Source organism: Mus caroli, chromosome 7, assembly GCF_900094665.2.
Source record: "Mus caroli chromosome 7, CAROLI_EIJ_v1.1, whole genome shotgun sequence".
In the NCBI taxonomy this organism is placed as follows: Eukaryota; Metazoa; Chordata; class Mammalia; order Rodentia; family Muridae; genus Mus; species Mus caroli.
In genome coordinates this window covers 64,993,428-65,020,466 of record NC_034576.1, presented here as the reverse complement: position 1 = coordinate 65,020,466, position 27,039 = coordinate 64,993,428, and the positions used below count along the sequence as shown (strand labels likewise).

Here is a 27,039-nt window from a genome sequence, read left to right as displayed (position 1 = left end):
AAAGACAGCATTTTCAACAAATGGTGCTGGCACAACTTTTACTCTCTCTCTTTGCTCTCTTAAGCTGTTACTTTCCTTACTCTCTCCCTCTTACTCTAGCCTTTCTTCTCTCTCTCTCTCTCCTTTTATATCTTCTCTCTTCTTGGCCATGGCCTATCTCTCTCATTTTACCTCTTCTCTTCCCCCCTGCCTTTCTACAAAAAAGGTCTAAAACTATAGACTGTCTCTGTTCATCAAGGCTTGCTGTGCTTGGATGATGGGATAGGCTTCCTCCTAACAAGCTGTGACTAATCTACTGTCAGGAGGCCTTCCTGTGCTCCAACCATGGACAAGATTAAGGACTCTCGCTGTGTGGGAACCTCTCTCCCTCTGCCCTCTCTCCCCTATCCCTGGGTGCTCAGGGTGTCACCCCGGGGTTCCTGGTATCAGGGGCTGACCCTTGTCCACTCCCCTCTGAGCAAGGGCAGTAGCTTCCTTCACACAGCCATTTGTCCATCCAGGCCGAGTGGAAAATGTATGGCAGTCCTCCTGCATCTGCCTGCCTAGAGCAGAGGAACTCTGGCTGGACTCGGGGTCTCTCCCTTCCCTCTTCCCCTACACCCCTCAGCCCAACACCAGAGAAAGAATGATAGAGTTTGTTCTTTGTAGTTTACCTGCATGCACACATGTGTTCACTGTTCATAGCAAAACTGCATGTCCCCATGCACATGATCATACATACACACACACACACACACACACACATCTATACATTCAATAATTTAGAAAAAAAAAAAAAAAAACGAATGTACCAGAGAATCAGTTGTAGAATTTAACCTCTGGCTGTGATATGACCATGGACAAATATGTACCTTCTTCACATTCAAAACTACATTTGCTGCATTTATACATGAACACATACACACACACACTCTCTCTCTCTCACACACACACACATACACACCAGCAGCAGCAGCAGCAGCAGCAGCAGTAGCAGCAGCTGCAGCAGCAGCAAATGCAATATTTAAAATATACATATGTTTACTTTTCTAAAATACCTCTTAAATTATTTATTGACAATCATGCCACCTTAGGGCACTAAACTGCTCACTGGGTATATTTTTTGCCCAAGGCTTAAAATCAACATCTCTTTCTTTAGTGCAAATAGCCATTGATAGAGCATCTAATAGATGTAACGTTTTAATCCAAGGTGTACCCTTGTGCATATAATCATAGGACTTGGGAAAACTGGCACAGACAGGTACAAAGAGGCATCAGCAAGTTGCAAGTGCCGCTCAGAGTTAGAACTAGAGTTATACACAGCAAAATGTAAACTTTCTGGTTAATAGCCAGGCTCTAGGTCCAAGCAGCCAGATACATGCTCAGACTCTAGGTACTGCAGGTTTTTTTTGTTGTGTTTTGTTTTGTTTTTGTTTTGTCTGTTGTCTATTGCATCCAGAGCACATATTAAATTATATTTTATTCCTTTTTCCTTTCAATTTCCCATTTTCTGATGCAACATATAGGAATTGTGAAGAGATAGAAATTACAGCAGGTTTGATGGAAACCACTCTATTTACAGTAGGTTTTTGATCTCCATCCCTAGGTTTGAAATCTCTGTCTTGAATGGTTCTACATCCAATTTCAGTAAGAATACCAAATTTGGTCTGCAAATCCAATGAACTGCTAAGCTATAGGATCAATGAAAATCTCAAGCTAAGTGTTAAAAAGCTAGAATTTAATTGTGCTAGAGATCTGGTGGTCTCCTTCCAATCATATACTTGTTCACATATGGTAGACACCTCACTCACCCATGATCATATACACAAATATATTTAAGAATTCATTTTAAAGCACCTAATTTTATATATCTTGTCTCTACATACATACATACACATACATACAAATAAATGTTATCGTTACAACTAATTTGTCCTGTTTTTAAATATGACTGAGAGTTCAAGTTCTCCATCTTTACTTTTCTATGTTAATATTGTGTCAAATTTTACTGTCTTATGGCAGTTCCTTATGAAGTTTTATGAGGTTGACCATAAAAAATGATATATCTTTGCTCTGGATTTAATATTCTTATTCTCTCAATATATTTGAAAAATGTTACCTTCTTAAAGTCAATGAATTGGAACATTTAAAATATATGGATTTTTAAAATAATCTTAAATACATGCTTATATATTTTAGTATGCTCACCTTCAGCCATCCCTATGTTTTCATTTAATTTGTGTCATTTATTTCTAATACAGGGTCTGACTCTGATGTTCAATGTTGTTGAAACTCAAGCATTAAAGCTGTGCTTTCCCTCAGCATCCTGAGATTCTCACAATGGAGGTTACTACCATGAACTTCTGGTATTGTAAAGACACATGCTTTCTGATTTCTTTATTGATTGTAGATTGCTCATGAAAACAATAGATTGAACTTTATATTTTGCTATACTTTACATTTTGCTTGCATAACATTACAAAACATTACATAATTTTACAAAAGGCAAGCTATGCTTTGATGCTACAGTCACCTCAGCCATTTGTCATAGGTTCAAACTCAACACTCATTCACTTATTTGAAAAAGACATTGAGGACAATGTGAAATAGAAAAGCAAGGGTGGGTACTCTCAGTTACTATTGACACACTGAGTATTACCCTATAAGGATGTGCCTATGTGTTGCTTCTATAAATAATCTATCATATTTTCCTATATAATGGAGGGGTTTATTTTTATTATGAATTTATATTCTTCCCAATTTATTTTCATTAGACAGGAGTATCTATAATTACAATACCTTTTAAAAGTTTTAATTCTTTTAATATCAAATAAATATCATTGAATCACTTGTAGGTAGAATTTCATTTATAAATCATCTCTCAGTTTTTTGTTAAGTAGTAGCCTCAAGCCTTTGAATAATTTACATTATTCTCAAGGGAGATAATATATATATATATATGTGTGTGTGTGTGTGTGTGTCACATAATTTATATCAAGTTTATATGTATGCATACACACACACAATTATGTATCCTTAATTACCAACTGCTGCATCTGCATCTATTAGGTGTTAAACCTATGTTTGTGTTTAGGGCTAAGTTCTTCAGATTTAATAACTTATCAAGGGCTCTATCCCATGCAGTCACTGATTCTCCCTCTTGTTCTAATTAATTATCCATAGCTCTTCAACTAGCACTGTGGCCTGTGAGGTTTCTGCCATCCACATTGGCATGAGAACTTGTGGTTTCAGTTTTTAAATTTACTTTAGGTATCTGTATTGTTGATAGTTTGTGAATCTTCCCTATCATAAATAGGAGAAACTTTTTCACAGCAGACATCCTGTTAGTCTGGATTCAGCATTTTTCCACCTCATATACATTTTTTCTGAGTTTTGTGTTCTATGTGTTTTCTTTCTTTTAATTTTTAAATTTTTATCACTTGGCACAACACAGTTCTTTATTCTTTTCATATTATATAGTTGTCGAATTTTTTCTCTTTTTTTTTTTTTTTTTTTTTTTTTTTTTTTTTTTTTTTTTTTTTACTGAACTCCACTGCTATAAAATGAAGTATTTTGCTGAAAGTGGGGCCTTCATTAATTTCTTGGGACAACAATAGAGACCTTAAATTCATTTAGAAATTATACTTTTTCCAAAAAAATGATGGTGGTAAGAACTTCTGCCAGATTTATAACCTTACACACTATAGATAGTTGGCCATGTGTACAATATTAACCATTATTCTCTCCTTTACCATCACATAAATCTATTTTACTGACCAGAAATGCAAACAATTCAGGTATGCCTTGGAGCCACAAAGCTTCTAATGCTCTGGTAAGGGCTAATATTTGCAAAATAATGGCATTTAAGGAAAGATGATACCAATACGCATACCAAGAGATGTTATCCATAATTTTCATTTCAATGTGGTGTTAAAATAAGAAATAAATGAAGTATAAAGCTGTATGACATCAGAGCCTCTCTGTCATTTTGATGTAGAAATTTTTGAAACAACAGATTATAGGAAAACTGATTGAATGATTTTCAGGCCTTTGGCAGATACCTGTGCCATGTGTGCCTTGGGTTCACATCAATGTTCTCGATGATTCTCTATTTATACTACATATCCGAGGTTCACAGGAAAACATCACAAACAGTTATACAATTTTTCTCAATATTTCAGACAGTATTAAGAAAGCTAAAATGGAAACTTGAGCAGGAGCTCAGATTAATGCTTCAGGGACATGGTTGAATAAGAATGGAGGTTGGAAATTTACATAAAGTGAGCAGCCTTGTGGTTCTTGAATAAAATTTACCTTTTCTTTTTATATAAAAATTTTCAGGGCTGAGGAGTTTGCTAATTCACAAAAAAATCTTGACATGCAGATATAAGCACCCAATATTTATTTATAAAATATATGCAAAAATCAAGGCATACTAGTACAGGGAAGCACTGCCAGGACTTGAGGGGAATTAACAGACAGATCTCTGATTTTTTTTGCCAGGTGTCCTGTATATCTTGGTAAATTCTAGTCCACTGAGAACACTTCATCAACTTGGCTAGAGATAGTAGATATTTCCATTTTGCCAGTATTTAGAGTAGTTCATGAGCATGATAGAACTTGTGAACACATGAATTCCCATCTACATCTATATGACTTCCACCACATTAAGCCAGCCAATATCACACCATGGCTGGAGGAGGACCTCTTGGAGTAGGACTCTTATCTAAGCTATTGATGTGTTGATTGATTTGAGAGAATGGGGTTCCTTTAGTAATATTTGCTCTGAGAGGTTATACATTCTTAGGTATAATGTTAGTAGTTATTTATGTGTATATAGGCAGCACTAAATTTATTCATTTGGTGCAAAGAAGAAAGAATGCATGAAACTACAATAGAATAGTGCCACTAAGGATGGGGTGGATTTTAAAAGCATGATATATATCAACATTGATATTCATTCATTCATTCATTTATTTATTTACCTCTCAATCCCAGTCCCTGTCCTCTTGGTCCTCCATAAATAAATAAATAAATAAATAAATAAATAAATAAATAAATAAATAATAGATAGATAGATAAATAAATAAATAAATAAAGCTCCTCCCCTTCCCTTCTTTTCAGCGAGGGAGGACAGCACTGGGTGTCAACCAAACCTAGTCCATTAAGTGACTGTAGGACTAGGCCCAACTTCTGCCACTGAGGCCAGAGTAGGCAGTCAGAGGAAGAAGATTCACAGGCAGACAAGAGAGTTAGGGACAAACAGAGTTAGGGACCAACAGAGTTAGGGACATTCTCTGCTCCAATTTTTGGAGAACCCACATGATGACCATGCTGCATACCTGGTATATATGTTCAAGTAGGCCCATGTCCAGACCTGGTGTGTTCTTTGGTTTGTGTTTCAGTTTATCATCCCCAAGGGTATAGTTTAGTTAACTCTGTTGGTCTTCTTATGGTGCCCATATCCCCTTCAGGTTCCTCAATTTTTCCCCAAGTAAGTGTTCCACAATTCTTCTCCCAAATTCTGTCTAATATTGAAGTGTGTTTTCCTGCACCTGTTTATGTCAGATGCTGGGTAATCCTCTCAGAGAACAGTTATGCTACGCTTCTGTCTGTGAATTCAGGCTGATAGGTAAAAACATACCCTGGGGCACCAAGGTAATTGAAGGAGGAAGCAGGACACTAATGTGTCCATATAGATCTTCTGAGGACAACTTGACATATTACTACCCAAAATGGCAAGGATTGATACTGTATTCATTCATGTCTGTCTCTCAGAGACCACCTGTGTATCTAAGCCTGCAGTGACAAATAGAGTTGTCAACAGTGCCATCACATATAGCATCATTGTGATAAAACTTTATCCAACAAAGAGGTATCAAGGTCTGACAGTGTTTTCCTGTGAATATACTACCCATTCAGACATAGAGGTTGCTGTTTCCTGCATCCCCACATGGACCTCCATGAAGACATGGTGGACTGGCATATTCATTAAAGTCGAGTTCACAGTGGCCTCCACCATTCTGGTACCATTACAGAAATAAGCCACATGGTACCCATGTGGCACCATGTAGACATGGCTGGGATCCACATTTATCAGTTTCCAACTCACAGCTCACACCCCAGTACACTTGAGGAAGACGCATGTGTATCTTCTTATTTCATTGAGGCATATAGCCTCATTCATGCTGGAATCAGAAGCACATTCATCCACTTCCAACTGACAATGCCTGCCTCGGTGTGCAGGCATACAAAATCAAGAGTCGCCATTGATTTCGTCATGACACAAAGCCCCGCTTAGGCAAAGAATGCAAGTATACTCACTGTAATTTGTCTTGCAGAACCTTCCTGCATATCCATCAGGGCACATACATATGGGGTACCTCCTTGTTGGTAGGCAGTCCCTCAATAGGAATTAGTGGCAGTTTCACTTGACAGTCCATTGTACCCCGGAAGACATTGGCACATGAAGCCCCTTTCTCTGGGGTTTTCGTATAAGTGTCAATTCCTTGGCAGATAATGGAGAAGTATGGGTCTTTTATATGTTCCCAATCTTTGTCCAAGTTATTATCTATGTGTAAGTAAACTCCCACGGTCCAGGTTAGTTTACCCTGTTGGTCTTATGGAATTCCTATCCTGTCCAGGTTCCTCAGTCTTCCTACAACTCTTCCACAAGACTTCCAGAGATCTATCTAATGTTTGGCTCCTCATTTTATTTACTAATTCTTCAGTTGAGGGACATTTGGATTGTTTCCAGCTTCTGGAAAGTATGAATAAATCTGCAATGAACATAGAACAAGTGTTCTTTTGGTATGGTCAGAGCATATTCTGGGTGTATGGCAAGGAGTGAAATAACTAGGTTTTGAGATAGAACTATTCCCAATATTCTGAGAAACAGTGAAATTTGTTTGATTAGTGCAGTCCTGTGCATGCTACTATGAACTTGTGAGTTTATATGTGTAAGAGTTTTTGGACAGTATGGTAACCTGGGACTTGGAAGCCAGAAGCCATGCAACTATGGAAGGAAAAGGTATCCCGATGGAAAGGCATCCTGTGATATGTGGTCCCAGGAAACACAAAGCTTTGAGTTATGACACTGTCCCAGTAGAAGTGAATCTTGAAATATAGGAGGATAAGAACCTTAGAGCTCTGAGGTGGGACAGTGTTCCTGTGGGAGGACATTATGAGAGCCAGCATCCCTAGAACTACATAATTGAGAGAAATCCTCTTCATAAGAGGCCTTGTAGCTCCCAGGGTAGGGCATCCCCAGCTGAGATGAGGAGCTCAGGGGCCTCAGATACACTCCTTTTTTTTTTCCCATTGGTTCTTTTCTTCTTGACTTCTTCAAACAAAAATCATACTAGGCAGGGAATCTGAAGAAAGAGATTTATTGGTGAGTCCAGGGATGGTTGCCCTCTGCTCCTGGGTATGGGCAGCAGAGAATTGTATAAAGGACAGTGCTTAAATCAGGTTCCTTAGAAGGTGGAGCTTTTCAGGGAAGAGATATCCAGATTGAGAATTGATGGGCTTTTAAGTCTTGAGCCTGGGGAGCTCAGGGCTTGGTGGGTGGTTCAGAGATGGGTGAGTTTCCTGCTCACCTACTCAAAGGTTTGCATGTGTGTGTTTTGGGTGGGTTGAGAAACTCATGGATTGGTGAAATTTTGAGATCAGGGATTGATGGATTTTTTTCACCCACATTTTCCTGCCCTGGGCCTAAAGAGAAATCCTTCCTGGCCACCTCTGTCTTTTGCTGAAGCACCATCTCAGGGGGGGGGGGCTTCTAGTTTGGGAGAGAGAGGCTAAAGATGAGGTGCTGCCACTGTGGATAGCTCTTGTGGGGCAGATCCTGCAGTGGTGTTTCACAAAAGTCAGGAAAGAAGGTATCACTACCATGGACAACACCTCAGGAAGGCAGTATGCTAAGGCAGGATAGGTGTCACCACTGTGGACAGCTCCTGCGGAGCAGCTCCTGCTGAAGCTGGAAAAGCAGTATGCTACCATGCATAGCTTCTTTGACAGGTACTTGGCAGCACATGCTTACAATCAAAAGGACACAGAAAATTAGGCTTTCTGCTAAATAGCCAGAGTTAAGATACATGCTCAGCTCCAGCTTTCTATCCCAATGGAGAACTCCCTTGGAGAATTTTCCTCATGCCTGCCCTCATGGTGACCTTTTCCTTCTTCCTCCACCTCTTGGCCCTTCTCCTTCTGGATCCTAACATGACTCATGGTGAACTACTTCTACCTGGCTCTCCTCCCTGGGATCCCAGGCTGGAATTGAAAGTCCAGCCTTCATAACTCTATTCTCCAGTCACTGACTTTTCATCTTTTTATTAACCAATCAGACATAATTGGGGGGGGCATTTTATACAAAACATTGGTATATGGGATTATTCAATGTTCATGACAATGTCCATGTCTGGATATTGTCAGCATCTGGATACACAGAGCTGTATAAAAGACCAATTCCCAACAACTTTTAGATTTCTGATGAACATAGGGCAGAAAAGAGACGAGTGTAAACAGAAGCTACTATTACAAATAGAAAGGCACAGACAGTCTCTGTCAAGGAAAGCGTGGCTGCTTTGGTTGGGGTAAAAAAGAGTTTCTTTGAGGTTTATACCAACAACTCTTATCCAGGATTTTAGAAGTCCTATGCTTAAGGTCATATACCCAGTTGAAAACCATGCAGAAGTACTTGTATGTAGCCTTAACTATCCAGCAATCACTCCAGCAACCCTCATCTGAGAAAAAGATCTCTTCCACATTGCTTAGTACAGGTGGAATCTCCAGCGAATCAGAACCCACAGTAACAAGAAGAAACAGGATGATTGTGTTCCCATAGAGTAGTGAGCTTGATAATGGCCGAGTGAAGAGTACCCATGCTGAATTCAGGGAGGAGACTTGGATCTGGGACTGGAGATCAATGAAAAAAATATCTTCTGGGTTGGAAAGCAAAAGGCAGTTTTACTCTTAAAAAAAATGTAAAGGGCAGTGTGGACAGTGCTGCCATTTCTGATCACTTTATCACTCCAACTTGGATTGTTGGACCATGCACTAACAATAACAAAATAGAACCATCTGAGAGTATGTGTTCATAGGAAGGAGAAACTTGTTCAAATTTCTCTATTGATTTAATTTTTCTTCCATCATCTACCACACAAAAACCTGAAACCCATTGGAATCTTATAGTAACAGAATTGAAATGACAGAAAAAGTAAAAGATACAACTTGAGTCTTGCATTTGCTAATGTTAAATGGAAAAATCCCTGAGCCACTATAAAGACATTACCCTTCATTATGTTCAGGTGTCTGAGTAAATTTTAACAAAGACTGTTCAACACTGAAACTGCTAGAATTACAGAAAAGCTTCAGTAATCAAAGAAGACTCACAGCCTGTCCTGTGTGTTCACTGGATAGGGGGAAAGATTGGATCAGGGTGTGAGCTGTGGAAGCAAGGAAACTGAGCAATATATACTTATATCCCCTTTTGGACATAGTCTTCATGGAGACCATAGATGGTAATCAATTTCTGATTAATTATCTCTTATGATCTATAATACATTCTTCCAACACTATAAAAAGTCCCCATTGATTTTAAATATTGGAAGACAGTAGAGTGGGAAAAACACCACTGAGGGAATTAGGTATGAGGAAAGATATAATTGATATCCACTTGACTGAGACTGACAGATAAAATAATGTTCACCACTGACTTAAGGAAAGCAAGTACTAAGCAAGGTTCTTGAGGCTGGCAAGGTGTTTTCATAGTTTTTATGAACTCTTTGTTTTTATTATAACGTTGGAAAGGCTTTAGCAGACTTATGTAGTTACACCAAACTTCAAAGATAAAGTGAGATTGATTCCTGGAGGAGCGAAAGGGAAGAGCCAGGAAATGGATGATATGTGAAGTCAAATGTGGGAAGTTCCTGAAAAAAATAACTGAAGATACAAAATACTTTTCTCATGAACTATTATATGGCTTTAAACCTTCACCTTGAATTGAATAGAAGGTGAAGATAAGCCTATCTCTGCTCAGTATAGTGATGTCTCTGTATTAATCAGTGTTTCATTCTCTTCTGTGAAAAGAAGTATTATTGGTGGGAATAATTTGTAAGACTGGGACCTTTACCAGTATTCAGGTATTATGAGTTTTAGGCTACAGTTGGAACTAAGATCACAATATAAAAACTGAGCCATCCTGCTACCCCAGGGAATACAACTAACTAGTGGCTGTAGCATTGGAGAACAGGATCTCCTTTGTGGTTTGCCTTGTGTAGGGCAGAGAAAAAGGAATCAGATATACTAAAGCAACTGTTGTTAAAATGAAGGGGTTCTCTGTGGAAAACTTAGTTCTTCCTGTCCATGCTAGTGTTTCCAATGATGATGTGAGGAAGAAATAATAGATGCTAAGATTAAATGCTGTGTTAAATATTGATTATATTTGATTCAGTGTCTCCTTAGCTTTGAACTCCTGAGATAAGCTGACACTTGCACAGAAGAGATGGCAGTGTATGTTCCAAGTGCTTTACCAATGTTAAATCAGGAATCCTATTATTACTTATAATGTATTGGCCCAGACGTTTGGATCATTGTTCTGCCCATATACTGTATATCCCCCTTTTAATGTACCTATCATTATGTAATCTTTGAGTGTTTTGCAGCTTTGAAGACTCATTTAATAAACATGGGAATGCATCTAAAGTATCATGAATTGATGATAATTTTACAAATGGTGCATAGGAGAGGAGATTCTATTAAAAGGTACAGAAAAAAATACAAGCAGATATTTGTTGAAGCCACAGCATTGTGCATTGGAAATTCTAGGGCTATTAATAGGTTACTTCCCTAGTAGTCATTGGCCACAGGAAACCTAGAAGTTTCTAAAAGAGTAAAGATGTTTGCAGCAGGTGTTGGCTTTATTTCAGAACTAAATGAGGCCCTTGGTATTGTGAGGATCATATGCCCCAGTATAGGAGAATGCCAGGGCCAGGCAGTTGGAATGGATGGGTTGGAGAGCAGGGCAGAGGGAGGACATAGGGGGCTTTGGGGATAGCATTTGAAATGTAAATTAAGAAAATATATAATAAAAATGCCTTAAAAAGGTCATGGCAGAAAGGGGAAAAAAAAGAACTGAATGAAAAGGTTCTACTGTTGAGGAAGTTTGTTGCTTTGCCTTTGAGGATTAAGAAATGCAATTTACCTCATGCAAGTCTTATTTGCTCTCAGAAATGTTGTGGATTCAAATGTACCAGGTGTACTTTTCTAGAAGATTCTGTTACTTTGGAGTTATTCACTACATTTGGCTCTGACAGTCTTCTTACTCCCTTTTTCTGTAGAAATCTTGGAGGCAAGGTCTGGTAGGTTTGCTTAAGACATATCATTAAGGAGCAAGTGCTCCAAAGTTTGTCATTCTTAGCCTATTGTACAGCTGTAAGTCGTTATGTTATTTCCTATCTACTACAAGTAGACGCTTTGATAATGATTATTGAAGAACGTGTTTATCTATGGGAGGAAATTCAATACTAGATTCCTTCAGTAAAATAATATTAACAGGTTTTCGACAAGCCCTGTCCCATCTAGTCTCAGTTGGTTTTTTTCTCACAATAACAATGTTCTCTATTGGTTCTGCTTTGTGGGTGACATCATAAATTCATAAAACTGAATGATTACTCCAATGGCTTTTGTTCAAAATGTTCACCAGTGTATTGTACAAGTATATCACTAATGTAGCTTGCATCATTTGTAACTGGGTAGCATTGATGATTTCTTCTTTCCACCAGTTATGTGTAGAGTATCTCCCAATACCAGGATTTCTAGTCAGAAATAGTAAAGCTTCTAATTTTTCACCAGCTCAATTTCTCTGTGTATGATGTCATAGATAAGCTGCATTTCCAGTAATAGGCCTAACAATTAAGTTCTATAAAGTAGAAGATATCCTTGGCTGTAACCTGTGATAGCTGTAGAGTCTGTATGACTCCATTAATGAATGAATCAAAAATAACCCATTTCCAATACTACACATTTTACTTGGTGGCTTAAATATTTAGTTGAACTATCCCCTTTTGTAAGGGGAATCCATTAAATTACATTCTGAAGTGTATACATTTTAGGAAGTTTTAAAGTATTTTTCATGTACCCATACATGTCTATATGATCGAATGATTACTTATACCACTCCATCTTTCATCCACAGCAACTCTCATATATGTCCCATTTGATTTCAAATTCTAGGCATATTGTTAGGCATTTTATAATTACAAACATAATTATGTATATCTAATGATATTCTGCGTTCAAGAATTCCATTGGATTTATAGTATTTTTCCATCTCTTCCATAATACTCTGATGCTTGAATGCTGATGATGTTTTTAAATTTAACTGTTGTTATTAGGCATACCAAAGTCAGGTGCATTTTGACCAGGGGCATATTGTAATGGTCTCCTTGTGCTGCAAAATGTTTTGCTGATGGTGAGTGTTGCATTAATCTGTGGATATAAAGATATATATTTAGAATGTGATTATAAAGTATTCTGGTTCAGTAAGTTGGCCGCTGTAGGTTGTTTTCCAAGACTGGTAATCTCACTGTCTGTGGATAGTTGACTAGGTTTATAGTGTTTGGCATAATCCATTTCCTTGATCACATAATAAGACTACTGATTATCATTCACATTACACTCTATCATGAACAATTCATGTGTAATTTTGAATAAATAATCCTCTATTACCATGATTAGCACTAGGATTTGTGAAATAATGCCATTTGAGAGGAGTTGATAAAATATTGAAGTTTACCTATAGGTTTTGTACCGTTCTTATCTTTAGTGTTCACTTCAACATAGCATGGTGGTAAGGAGTAGATGAAATATAAAAATGAGAGACATAGGGGACTCTCTTTTCTACTTTAATGTTCATGGTACAATAAAGTAAAGTAGCAAAAATAAATGTAAGAGCCAGGTGATCAGCGAATTTTGTTATAATAATGTTTCTATGAATATTAGAAGCTCCATTAATTAAATTTCAGTAACCTGAACATCCAAAATTGAGCTAAAATTTATGGGAAAATGTTCACAAGGACTCCACCATACTTATAGAACAATATGCAACTAAGGAAAGCTGGAAAAGGAAGATGTGACCATTCTCAGCGAAGACTACACAAATTATTTGTGTTTTAAAAGAAGGTCACCTTTGAGAATTTACATTGAGGTTAATGCATGTATATATCCAACAAAAATTAGTAAAAGGGGGGCATAAATGTGAAAGATATTGTGATGTGGGTTATAGAAAATTTGAAAAAAGAAAGGGAAAGAAGAAATACAATTAAATTATAATAATAAAAATAAGAAAGTAGTCACACAGAAACACACAGAAACACACACAGACACACACACACACACACACACACACACACACACACAGAAAGAGAAGAGAGACACAGAGAGACAGAGAGAAATGAAAATACAGCCATGCACAAACACATGCACACATACACAAAGAGAATAGAGAGGTTTATATAAGTATATAAGATTTATATAAGTATATAGAGTAGTAATAATAGAGGTAGTGTAGGATTTTAGATTATAGAATGGAGGGTAGGTATTAAAAGCACATAATATTTATATTGAATAAAATATGTCTTAAGAAATGAAGCTGCTAGTGGGGAAAAATGTAGATTTGCCTTTTGTATGTTACCTGGATGCACAATGTGTTCACTCCTCACACCAGAAATGTATGAGTTCACAAATAAGCAGAGAGAGAGAGAGAGAGAGAGAGAGAGAGAGAGAGAGAGAGAGAGAGAGAGAGAGAGAGAGAGAGAGAGAGAGAGAGAGAGAGAGAGAGAGAGAGAGAGAGAGAGGCACGCAGAAGCAGAGAATATTTATGGACCTGTCTTAAAATAAATTTACATACTACCTGTTAAATTATTTCTTTACAATGACTATATTTTAAGCCATTCCATGTTCATTAGATATATTAGTTTACCAGGGATAGAACACCTCATTTCTTTTTTTAAAACTAATCAGCTTTTTCGGTAGTCTAATCATTCTAATAGACATAAAGTTCTAATCTAGTGTGATGGCTCATTCTTATAATCATTGCGCTTATAAACAGTGGCGCAGCTGGGTAGAAAGTGTCAAGCAGCAGCTGCGTCTGGCAGCTCAAAATCATAATCAGAAGGGTCCCGACAGACAAAGACACTTCCTTGTACAAGGGCATCTTGTACAAGGAACCAGATACATGCTCAGCACCCACACACCACTGGCTGTTTTTGCCTTTTGTCAAGTGGAACCATGTAAAATTACATTTATTTATTATTTCTCATTTCACTGTCCATGCCTGCTGCAGCACACAGGGAGGAGGGGCGATACATACAAGCTTGTATAGAAATCTCCCTGGTTACAGAAGGCTATTGATTTACATAGCTAGTTTTGAGATCTCTCACTTGATTGGTTCTAAGACCATTCTTATTTTGAATGCACACACTCAGCCAATCATAGACAAATGGTGCTAATATAAGTCCCTGAAGAGAGGGGTTTTGCCAGTCAGTCTCCTGGCTGGAGTCCAGCTGTCAGCTGGTTCCAGGCTCTAGCCAGGACCTGACTACAACCTACTTAGCAGTGAAGGAGGACCCATATTAAAATGTGCCAGGAAACAGAGCCAATGGAAAGCCAGCATAGACAGGTACTTGCTAAAAGACTCCACACTCCTGCTTAATTATTTGCTTCTATTTCCTCTTTAGGAAATGTGTTTCTTCTTCCTAATCCATTGCTCTTTTTAAAAATATATTGCTCACAGGGACTAACAGAGACTGAAGCAGTAGTCATGGAGCCTAGGTCTTTGCAAATGTCTGCTTTTTCAGCTTGGGGGTTTTGTGGGATTGCCCATGGTCAGAGTGAGGATGTCTCTGACTCTTTCTGCCTGCTCTTGGGACTTGCTTTCTCCTACTAGGTAGCCTCATTCAGCCATGATTTAAAGGGTTTTTTTGTTTTGTTTTGTTTTCTCGTGTTATTGCATCTTGTTATGCTATGTTTAGTTAGTATCAATTTTCTGAAGAGAAAAGGAGGAACGTATGTTCCAGAGGAGACAGGGAGCAGGGAGGAAGGGGAGATTGCATTTATAATACACTGTATGAGAGAAGTATAAATTATATATATATATACATGATTTATCCTTGAATTTTGGCTTTAATCTGCCATAAGCATCCCAGCCTTCAGTATATAACAGAGACAGGAGAGCTGCTGTTCCATAAACATCTCAGCTTTCAGTATATAACATACAGGAGAGCTACTGTTCCATAAGCACCCCAGTCTTCAGTATATAACAGAGACAGTATAGCTACTGTTCCATAAGCATCCCAGCCTTCAGTATATAACAGAGACAGGAGAGCTGCTGTTTCATAAACATCTCAGCTTTCAGTATATAACACAGACAGTATAGCTACTGTTCCATAAGCATCCCAGCCTTCAGTATATAACAGAGACAGGGGAGCTACTGCTTCTCAGACTCCCTTCATAGACCTATTATGAGAACTGATATCTACATATATCTCTTATCTGGCAACCTAAAACTCTGAGAGAAAAGTCAGAGAGAGCTGAAACATTCACTTTTTTAATAGGTGGTATTCTTTTACTGAAGGTAGATTTTATTTCATAAAATATATAATGACTGTGCTTTCTCTTTTTTTTAAATCTTACTTAGGACTTTATTCTTTTGTTTTATTTTGTTTTTTTATTTTTTTTAAAAAATGGATATTTTGTTATTTACATTTCAATTATTTTCCCCTTTCCAGGTCTCCCCTTGGGAACCTCCTTTCCCATTTCCCTTCCCCCTGTCTCCATGACGGTGCTCCCTCACCCACCAATCCAGTTCTGTCTGTCTTCCAGCCCTAGTCCCCCTATACTGGGCCATCAAACGCCATCCGGTCCAAGGGCTGCTCCTCCCACTGATGTCCAATAAGGCCATTTTCTGCCACATATGTGGCCCAAGCCATGGGTCCCTTCATGTGTACTTTTTGACTGGTGTTCCAGTTCCTGGGAGCTATGAGAGATCTGGCCAGTTGACACCATTGCTCCCCCCAAGGGGCTGCAATGCCTCTCAGCTCCTTCAGTCCCTTTTCCAACTCCTCCATCAGGGACCCTGCATTCAATCCAATGGTTGGCTGTGAGCATCCACCTCTGTATTCGTAAGGCTCTGGCAGAGCCTCTCAGGAGACTGCCATATCAGGCTTCTGTAAGCAAGCTCTTCCCAGCATCTACAATAGGGTCTGGGTTTGGTGACTCTATATGGGATGGCTCCCTACGTGGGGCAGTATCTGGATGGTCTTTCCTTCAGTCTCATACCAAATCCCACCCACCCAAATCTAATCTACACTTTTTCCTTGTCTCTCTAATGAGAATATAGACATGAATTTACTACTACTACTACTACTGAGCAGTCATTAAAATAAAACAAATCACAGTAAGACAAAAGAAAGAAAAAAAAAAGAAGTAAAATAGCCAAATGAAATTATGCAGAGGCACACATGTTCACACAAAAATAAGTGACACCAAAACATAATACCATAAACCATTATCCATTATAGGCATGCCCACAAAAAAGGACATGTAAATAAACAAGAAAACACTACCACCACCACCACCACTACCACCACCACCACCAACAACAACAGAAACAAAACAAACCAACACTGAGGGAGCATTATGAGAAAAAGAAACTCCAAAATGCCTTTGAGTACTTTTTTGTGTGCAATCTACTTCTGAGTTTTGGACCTTTAAAGTTAATTTGCATATGTGATTAAGCTCCACTAGAGGAAAATTTATTTTTCATTTGCTTGCAGTAATCAATTGGCGAGAGCTTGTGGTTTTGTGACAGGTCATGTGCTGACTTCTAGCCAATAATCATCAGGCAGTATAAAACTGTAAAGCTGGCTTCAAGAGTATCACAGATTCTATGTTCTAATCCACAACCAGTCTTTTGTTAAATATTGTTTCTGCTCTGTGATAAATATATTTGTTTACACTTCCTTGTCTGGACACTCCAGTTTTGAAATCAGGCAAGTTAAGAGGCCTGGCCATATCCTTAAGGAAAGAACTTTTATATGAAAATTTCTTTTCAATTTTTTCTTTTGAAATTTTTATTTAATCGTAGCATAGTCCTCTTTGCTTTCTCTCTACATCCTTCTCTATACATATTTTCACTCTTCTTCAAATCCAATTATTTCAATTTGTGCTTCTTATATGTACATATGATATGATGTGAGTACCAAGATATAAACTTTCAACATTTTCAACAAGGTAGGAAAATTAGGAAGGAGACAAGTGGGGTAGAAAGGGACAAATTATTTATTGGAATCTATAAAAGGTCTCAAAACCTCCATTGGGTGATTGGTTTGAATTAAATAACATGGATAATAGGAGCCACTATCACCCTGTACCTGAGGGGTAGTTCCCTTGCATTTCTGCTTAGAGGCTTAGCAGTGTCACTTAATACTTGTATATGCTTTTCTCCTCAGATTTCATCAGAATGGAGTTTAGTTAATTGTGGATAACTAGATTCACCATATTGATAATATTGGAAAAGACATTGAATTAGAAACCAAATTTTAAAGGCCAAATTGAGTTTATGTTCACATATTTATATGGCATGAAATCACAAGCATCCATTATTACATAAAATAGTAATTTATATGGTCCGGTAGTAAATTGTGTAACTAATAGTGGATGAGTTAATTTTGTAAATTCTTGAAATTTCATTTAATCATTTTTATTCAAGAAATGCACAAGATACTCTATCTGATTCTTTATGGTGTTCCTTAAGAAATGGTATCTCTTCGAAAAAAAAAACCTAGTTAATTAGATTAATATATAAATTTGAATTTGTATATTCAGAGTGGTATATTTATCTAACAGTACTTATCCTGTGAGTATCTTCCTGTTTTCACTTGTATATTTGATTTTAAAAAATCAGTTTTGTCTAGTGATTTCTTCAGAAACAAAACATATTTGAAGCTGCAATCTCTATCTCTATCTATCTATCTATCTATCTATCTATCTATCTATCTATCTATCTATCTAACTATATTAGAAAAAATGTGATAATTTTCTTAAGAAATGCTACATCACTCATATATCAGACCCACACAGAAGATGTGTCATTGTAGAGAAACAATGGGCAGGAGGGAAGGAGTGTCTCCTATAGCCTGTTTTAAATGAAAGACCAAACATACATATTTACTAACTATATCTGCTTTATTTTAAGGCCATAGATTGTCACATAATTTATTAATGTTTATAACATTGTGTACAGTTTTGAGAAATATAATATAGTAAGTAATTTATGTGGTAATGTTGAATAATTATCTTTCATCATTAGATATAAGTGATGTATTTTCCTGTAATTGTCATGATCTGTTTTAGAAACAGTTCAATATTACTATACATGTCAAAGTTTTCTATTAGGGTATATACTATGGCTAGTTCAATAACTTCCCACAACACATGAGAAATTTGACATAACTCCACTCCTTAGTCCAAATTCTATACTTTGCTAGATGTCTACCAAGAGAAAATGGGTAAGCCTTTTTGTTCTTTATAGTCTGCCTTTTTTATTTGCTCCCATGTATTAAAATATGCTACCAACTTATTGTCTTGTTTATGATTATTATGCCTGGGATGAAATATCATTACCAAAAGCAACTTGGAGAGAAAAAGTTAATTTGGATTATATATTGTCTTGAGGTTTCTATTGCTGCAAAGTGACACCATAGCCATGACAAATCTAATAAAGGAAAACATTTCATTGTGTCTGACTTAATAGTTCAAAGGTTTAGTCCATTATCATCAAGAAGAAATGTATGGAAGCATGTAAGCATGGAGGTGGGGGTTGTGGGTCTATATGCCCTGCAGCATTCAGGCAAAGAATTTAGGGAGGGAGTCCTTATTCTTGCTGTTGTCAAGATGAGATTGTAGTTTTAAGAAGTGATTTTAGGGGTTTGGAAACCTACCAACCTCACTCCTATTCCAGTCCCATTCTTTCAGCTCACACTTGCCCTAGAGCTCTCATGCCTTCAAATCCAGAGCTGTATGACATTTACAGTACTGGTTTTGGCTGCTAACAGGAGGAATCACCTTAAAAGATCCTAGAACACATCTGTGTGTTGACTCTTTTTTTTAAACGTGTATTGGTGTTTTCCCTGTATGTTTGACTGGGTAATGGTATCAGATCTTGGAGTTATAGACACTTGTGAGCTGCCATGTGAGTGCTGTACATTGAACCCATGTCCTCTGGAAGAACATTCTATGTTCATAACCACTGAGCAACCTTTCCAACCACTCTATGTGTTGACTTTTAAGAAACACTTTCCAGAAAACTTTACCTCAATGGTATTGTGCTATTCTTAATCACAGCTGATTTTCAGCATCCATAGGCCTAGCACAGTAAAAATCTTACTTTAGAGATCTGGTCTCATGTTGGTTATAGACAATACATCAGTTAAAGCCGATATGACACAAAAGATTCATCACAGAAATGGCTTTGTAGAGTCTTTGCTTCTCTCTGAAACATCACAAGCCAGGACACCATCACCTGTTGTCTTAAAAACTCCTATGCCATATTCACTGTAAAGTCAACATGCAATGTCTTTAGTTTCCCGAGGTTTTAATCTCCTTCCAAAATCCTATACAAAACAACATGGTCAGTTCTGTAACAGCAATAACTTACTCTTGGCACAAATCTCTGTCTTAGTTAGGTGTAGTGTTGCTGTTATGAAACACCAACATGAAAAACTACTAGGTAAAAAGATTGGGTGTGTTAGTTTGTACTTCATTATCATAGTATATCACTGAAGGAAGTCAGACCACAAACTCAAACAGAAAAGGAAACTGGAAATAGAAATTGATGCAAAGGATATACATAGGTATTGCTTGCTGGGTTATTCTAATAGATTATTGATCCTACACTCTTATAAAACCTAGGACCACAATTGCCTGGGTTCAATGAAATCAATCACTAATTAAGAAAGTGCTCTATAATTTTGTTTACAGACACTATGTAATAATAAATGTTCTGTCATTTTGTAGAACCCATATGAGTTCACTGTTATCATGTGTTTTATTACCACTCATATACCAGGATTGCATCACATAGTGAATTGCCAATTCAGTAGTATTGGAGTCCAATCTTCAATTGTATTTATATAGAGAGTCCAAAGTTCTTATTAAGGGAAATATTAAAGACTGTTCTGTATGGAGTGTGGAAGCAGATAATAACACAAGATACTGCATGTCTCCCAGAGAAGGACTAGTTATCAATTAAAGGAGTACAGGACACCGTGAATACAAAATGGACCTCAAGAGTACCCACATGAACAAGGCTAATATATTAATATACATAACTATAGTATGTCTCTACCATAGTCAATTATTCAGTTGGAAAATTAGCTCCTGTGGCCTAGACCCTGGAAGAAGAGTGACAGCAGGCCTGGCCCACATGCCTCACTTGTCATATCAGGGCAGCGAATATTTAGCATCATTTACTTTGCATGCATAGAACTTCAGGATACTCCCCACCCATTTCATCTCATAAATCACTCCTGGAAAATTGAGAAACAAATTAAATATCCACCTTATATCACAGAAGATTATCCTGTTCATATGATGATTGCCAATAGGCAATTGTTTATATTGTATTACTACTTTTTGATTTCCATAGCTTTATTATAACCCAACATATAAGAAATGGTGGAACAACATTATGAACTAACCAGTACCCCGGAGCTCTTGACTCTAGCTGCATATGTATCAAAAGATGGCCTAGTCGGCCATCACTGGAAAGAGAGGCCCATTGGACACACAAACTTTATATGCCCCAGTACAGGGGAACGCCAGGGCCAAAAAATGGGAATGGGTGGGTAGGGAAGTGACGGGGAGGGTATGGGGGACTTTTGGGATATCATTGGAAATGTAATTGAGGAGAATACGTAATAAAAATATTAAAAATTAAAAAAGAACAATTTATTGTGGACTCAAATAGACCATAATGTCTTTTTGTTTGAAACCTTTAAGACTTATTACATGTTCAAACCACAACAAGTCACAAGGTTTACATAGAAGAAGAAGCCCGAAATATTTATAAACTAAGAACACAAGAATTCACTTCTCAAGTGACACAAAAGACATACATTTTAGAGTACTTTCTTATTAACACACAATAATTTCTGGCAGACATTTTCATACCAGGTGCTTTATTCTTCATTCAGAAAATATCATTAATCTACTTCTAGGAGAAACATCATTCTCATGGAATGTGGAGAATTTTATTGGCAATAAGGAAGTAAAGTAGATTCCAAATTGGATAGGATTCAGCCTAAAGTCTCTTCAATCTTTTTTACTTACCAACTACTGATATTTACAGTATAAAAGGAAAATAGAAAAAACAGAATTCTACAGATATTGCTTTCATAAATTACAATTTTCATGGCTTTCAGAATTTTGAAAATGTATAATTCTGAGAGGTGTGAATGATTATAAATAATTTGTATCAATTTGGAAATATAAATTTCAGATATGTGTGCATGATGATAAAATTTATGCATCAATTATCTAGACCTTAATGTCTTTTAGAATATGATCCTAATTGAACTGTTACTCCTCACAGTCCATATTTTACTATTAATTTTATTTTAAATAAATTTTATGTTTATGAGTATTTTACATGAATTTATGTCTGTGTGTGTTTTACATGTGTGTCTACTGCCCACCAAGGCCAGAAAAGGACATCAGATCACTTGGAATTGAAGTTATACAAGTTTGTGAGCTACCAAACGTATGCTAGTAATAAAACTCATGTCCTCACAAAAAAAAAAAAAAAAAAAAAAAAGTATAATTACAAGGCCTTTACTAGTATTCATGGCACTGCTTAGAGAGATCATTTTTATTTAATGTGGGTCTGGTTGAGTTCTAAAAGTTATCAAGTGGTGATACTCTAAGTGTTTATGGTGGGAATTTATACAAGGACAGTGTGGACAGAAGGTTATTGCTGAAACTCAGTGCTTATGTTTGGCTTTCTTTAAGGAACTGTTCAAGAGAGAATAGTTGAAAAAGGATGGACAATTTATGGGCCGCATTGAAGAAGTTTGAGGGGGCAGAGGAATGGAAATATTAAGTGTAAGTATGCTGTAATCGTCTTACAATAAATGGTAAGCTTATATTCAAATATATGTCGAAATAACATGAATTTATGATATTAGTTATACAATTTATATTTTTTATTCTATTATTAGTTGATGCATTTAAGTTGGAGCCATTTGATAAAGTCTTTTATACTGTTGATATTTTACTGTGGCTTCTCTTGTCAATACAGACGAGAATGAAATACTTACGTGTCCATGTCTGTACCCATGTAATGATTACTTATGGACAAAACTTCATACTCACAAAACTATGTCAATGGTATATTTGGTGGAATAATAATTCTTTGCCTGAGTTTGTGTTTTGTATACAACAAAATTAATGTACTGATATTCTTGTATTTTAACATATTAATATTTTATTAACTCCTAACATTTTAAAAGGCCAGTACTGTCTTGACTTGTTCTAAATTAGTTCACAAGACATGAAGGACAAAAATTAGAACACCAATGTTTCTAGTAAGTCTTCCTGTAGCTACATATCTCATATTACCATGCGATGATATTTATATTTATTTTCTTTTTCTTTTCTTTCTTTTCTTTTGGATTTTCAAGTAAAGATCATAGCATTCAATAAATAAAGAACTTGGTCAGTTTCCTCAAGTACTTTGAAATGAATAATTATTTGGGTAAAGGAGGCTCTGGGAGAGCTGCCTGCTCTTAGGGCAGTGATCTTCTCCTCTGCACTTTCCCTGAATAATTATACACACTCTATTGTGAGTGTTTTGTAATGCAGATATCTTTATGTCACTTATTATCCTATAACAGGAAATGAACAATTTGGTTCATTGATCTGAAGTTATTTGAAATTTTTTTTTTTTTTTTGTAGTTGTGGTTTGGTCATTGATCCTGCTACTGGGCTGAACAGAAATTCATTCATATATCCTCAGGGTATATAACATTCAATAGAATCACAGTCATTGTTTATTTTTAAAAATTTCCAGACTCAAAAATCATTCTGTATTTAGGTTTAAGTACTGTAGTCTGTTGTCTGTATATTTTCATAAATATATAATATTTACAATTTTTGTGTAATGTTACACTTATGTAAGAACTTTATGACCCATGAATGTGTTCAGTTTTGAGAACATGTCATATTTTTTTTCTTCATTGGTATCTAATACAAATGATCTTGGATGGCTATAACATGGTATAACTGTTTGATATACTGAATGAAAGGTCTGCTATTTTAGTCATGCTATCTTCAAACCAAGAATGTGGAAGTACTTCACAGTTCAGCCTTTGCTTCATATTAGCAAGATTATTTTAGAAACATGATTTCTTTAGATTCTATTTGAATATTTAGGATAGTTATTTTTAAATCCTTTTTGTGATTATAAAATGCTTAATCATTTCTTCATTCACTTCCCTCATTTCAAACACTTTTATATACTCCTCTTCATTTGCTTTCAAGTGCATTTTGTCCTTTTAAATTTCTTGTTATACCATGTATATCTGTACATGGAGATAATATATTCTCCTAGTATTTAACACTTCTCAGAATATGTCCTGTTCCTTTGGTTTATGAAATAATTCTGATATATTTGTAATGTTCTCTTAGCCTCTTCTTGGGGAGTGTTTTGTAGATCTATCTACTGGGACAAAGCTCAACAACCCTTTTGAGCATTTTCATAGGTTGTAATTTTCTGCAAGGGTCTCTCTCTGTTTCAAAGGGAACTCCCATTCATGGGGGTTAAAAAATTGTCTATCTGTAGGTATTGGACAATGTTTAGATTGTTATTAAAGATTTAGGATTTAGTAAAATTATAAAAGTTAGTAGTTTCTCTGCTAGTAATCTTGACTGTGTTAGCACACTATAAGTAGCTAGGTTTCAACTACCAGGCATGTATTCTTTTTTTCTTTTTCTTTTTCTCTTTAATTTTATATTTTCTTTATTTATATTTCAAATGTTTTCCTCTTTCCAGGTCTCCCCTTGGGAACCCCCCTATCCTATCCTCTCACACATGCCTCTATAAGGGTGCTCCCCCACCTTCCCACCTATTCCTGTCTTCCCGCCCTAGCATTCCCCTGCGTTGAGGCATATAACACCCTCAGGCCCAAGGGCTTCTCCTCCCACAGATGTCCAACAAGGCCATCCTTTGCCACATATGCAGCCAGGACCACAGGTCCCTCCATGTGTATTATTTTGTTGGTGGTCCAGTCAGCAGCACATATACTAAAATTGGAATGATACAGAGAAGATTAACATGGCCCTTGCACAAGGATGACACACAAGTTCATGCAGCATGTATTTCTTTCTGATGCTGGAAATGTATTTCTAGCAGTTAGAAAGCTATTGATTACTTCCAAGGGATACATTTCACTATGGCACCCTCAAGTTTAATGTGAGATGCTGATGGTTCTTGTGGTTTATAAGTCGTAGCTTAGAGGGATTTCTTTTGAAATTTTGCATAGCATATTCTTGTACCATGTAAGCTAGTCCTCCCGGAGGAAACTTTCAGGACTGTTTGAGATCAGGGAATACTAAGGCCTGGATATGTTGTTTCAGCAATTGTGGTACACTTCCACTTCTAGGGTGCAGCAACAAACAATAGAAGTACCCTGTGCATTGGAAATTTCTTGTACAGACAGAAGAGCAACTCAAATGATGGCTTCTAATATGTTATTGGGGTTTTGTTTAGTGAAAGGAGCTAAGATGATTAAAAAAATTCATTAAAACTCCATATGTATATTTATTTACTCTGATTTATGTGTATTATCCATTTTTTTTTGCTATAGAGTTGATATAATTCCTGATGACTTTTCAGAAATCCTAATTATTATTATTTTTCCTTCTCCTGCCTTTGTTTTTACTTCCTTCCATTAATAGTTTTATTATTTCTGATCTGATCAACTTTTTCTTTGTTTCTCTATGTGAATTGCTTTGATTTCTGAAACTGGAGGCTATATATAGTGGTTTTTTTTTTTTTGGAATTTTTATTGCCATGTTTTGTAAAAGACAAAATACTGAAAGTATGGGGCAGATAAGGTATAAATAAAGCAAAATATAAGGACAGAAAGAAAGGAAAAACATTAGAGAACCAAAAGATGAAAAATGACATGTTGATGGAAGACTATGTGTCGGATATGATTATAGCTAGTTTGACTAGAATGAGAGTAGTGATAGTGTGGAGAGTGAATGAAATAATCATTACTATAAACATATTCTAGTAATATTTGTGTTTTATTTATAAATGTGAAGATATACATATATTAATACAAGCTAAATTTCCTAAAGCAGCCATATTGACCTATACAGTTAGAATGTCATTCCTGTTGAACAATGAAACCTATTTGGAAAACCAGTGAACTAAAGAATATTGGATATTAAGGCAAAGTTGAATTAATATAGACTAGTGTTTCATAAGACCTGGTTAATGTTTGACAAAGTAATTATGGTAGATTTCGCTGTACATCTATTACTCCACTATTTCTGTGTCTTTCACAGAGAACAGCATAGACAAGTTACCATTTACTGAGGTGTTGTGGCCCGCCCGCAGTCCGCAACTTGAACGGTTCAACTGAGAATGGCAGTTCGAGCTGAAAAGAGAGGAAGCTAGACGGGGCGGAAGAAAGAATTGGGCCAAGACGATTCCATGTTCAAGGCCCACTTTTACTAATTCCAACATTCAGTTATAAAGGAAGGGGGAGGGAACCCAATTTCCCACCAAGTAACTCGGGGTCCAGTAGCAGGACAAACACGTGTGTGTCTCCAAGCAGCAAAGCCGACAGGGTCCAGCAGTGGGCACGGCAGAACGAATGAGCAGGAAACTCTACCCTTGTGCAAGCAGGTTCAAGCAGGTGGGGGAAGGGAGACCACATCTCCTCCCAATAGTTAACAAAAAAATAAAATAAGAAAAGGCTGGCCTGAGGCAGAAAAATTGTCTATGCTAAATAGTTCTGCCTGAGTTCTTAGGGCTAAAGAAAAAACCTGTTTCCGTGGGATTCCCTAATGGTAAACTGTATCTGGCTAAGACTGTCTTTATTATCCTAGTAAAGCACTAACAGAATAGTGCTGAGCTGTAGGCTCTGACTTTACAACGCTAATTAGTGCTGAATAGGTAACTACCTGGTTGCATTTTAAGTAGGGCGTTGGAACCCTGGCTAAGTTTGACAGAACAAATTTAGAATAACACTGAGTTGATATTCCTCTGCAATTTTGGATGACAGGCAGGGGAACAGGGAGAAGGGGCAAGACCGGCTCCTTAGTACAAGGCCAATTGGCTTTTTTATTTGGGTGGGAGGCAGTGAAGGGCTTGCCCTTTCAACAGTACGATCTCCAAACTCTCTCCCCCCCTATTAATTAAGTCTAAATAGGCAACGCTTAACTGAGGTGACCAAATGATTTTCTCATCCGTAGATGAGTGGGCCTTTAACCTTGGCTTGGGTGGACATTGACNTGATTCCTCCCGTGGGTGTTGTCAGGACCCACATCTGTGGCTCTTGGTATCTTTTGGGGAGGGGAGGCAGAGCCTTAGGTATTTTTGGTTTTTAGCTGGAATCAGATACCAACCTCCTTCAAATCAGGTGTGTTGCACAGGGAACTCAGAAACAGTCAAACTGGACCTTCCCCCGCAGTAATCCCCTGCGCCAAGTGGTAGCCATACTGTATTCGTATGATCACGAATCAGTATGCGCAGGTCTGAGTCCTGCGCGGTCTCTAGTGGAGACTTGTCAACCTCAGATTTAGCAAGGCCTAGAAAAGAATTATGTCATTAGTAACACCACGAATTGTGGCTAAAATAGGAGCTGGAAGTCTTTCCTCCTCATCCCTGTTATTCCCTAGCCTGAGGAACTAAGGAAACCTTGCAGTAACATCAAGGGTGAAAAGCCAGAGGTCAGCTAAGGGACTAAGCCCGTCTATCAAAATAAGAAC

General features: G+C 37.0%; 1 long non-coding RNA gene and 1 other non-coding gene across 4 annotated transcripts in view; both read left to right on the top strand.

The window, feature by feature from the left end:
- The window catches only part of LOC115031536, an 89,455-nt gene that overhangs the window by 11,799 nt on the left and 50,617 nt on the right, over nt 1-27,039 (top strand). For 2 of the 3 annotated variants that reach the window (XR_003837188.1, XR_003837189.1), the window contains exons 4-5: nt 2,241-2,345; nt 22,048-22,140. This is a non-coding gene — a long non-coding RNA (uncharacterized LOC115031536). Of the gene's footprint in view, nt 1-2,240; nt 2,346-22,047; nt 22,141-25,611; nt 25,724-27,039 lie in introns of those variants that run through there. The other variant, XR_003837190.1, reaches the window with a different exon arrangement.
- On the top strand, nt 24,316-24,422 carry LOC115031702. Its single transcript, XR_003837362.1, has one exon. It is a non-coding gene; the product is annotated as a U6 spliceosomal RNA (small nuclear RNA).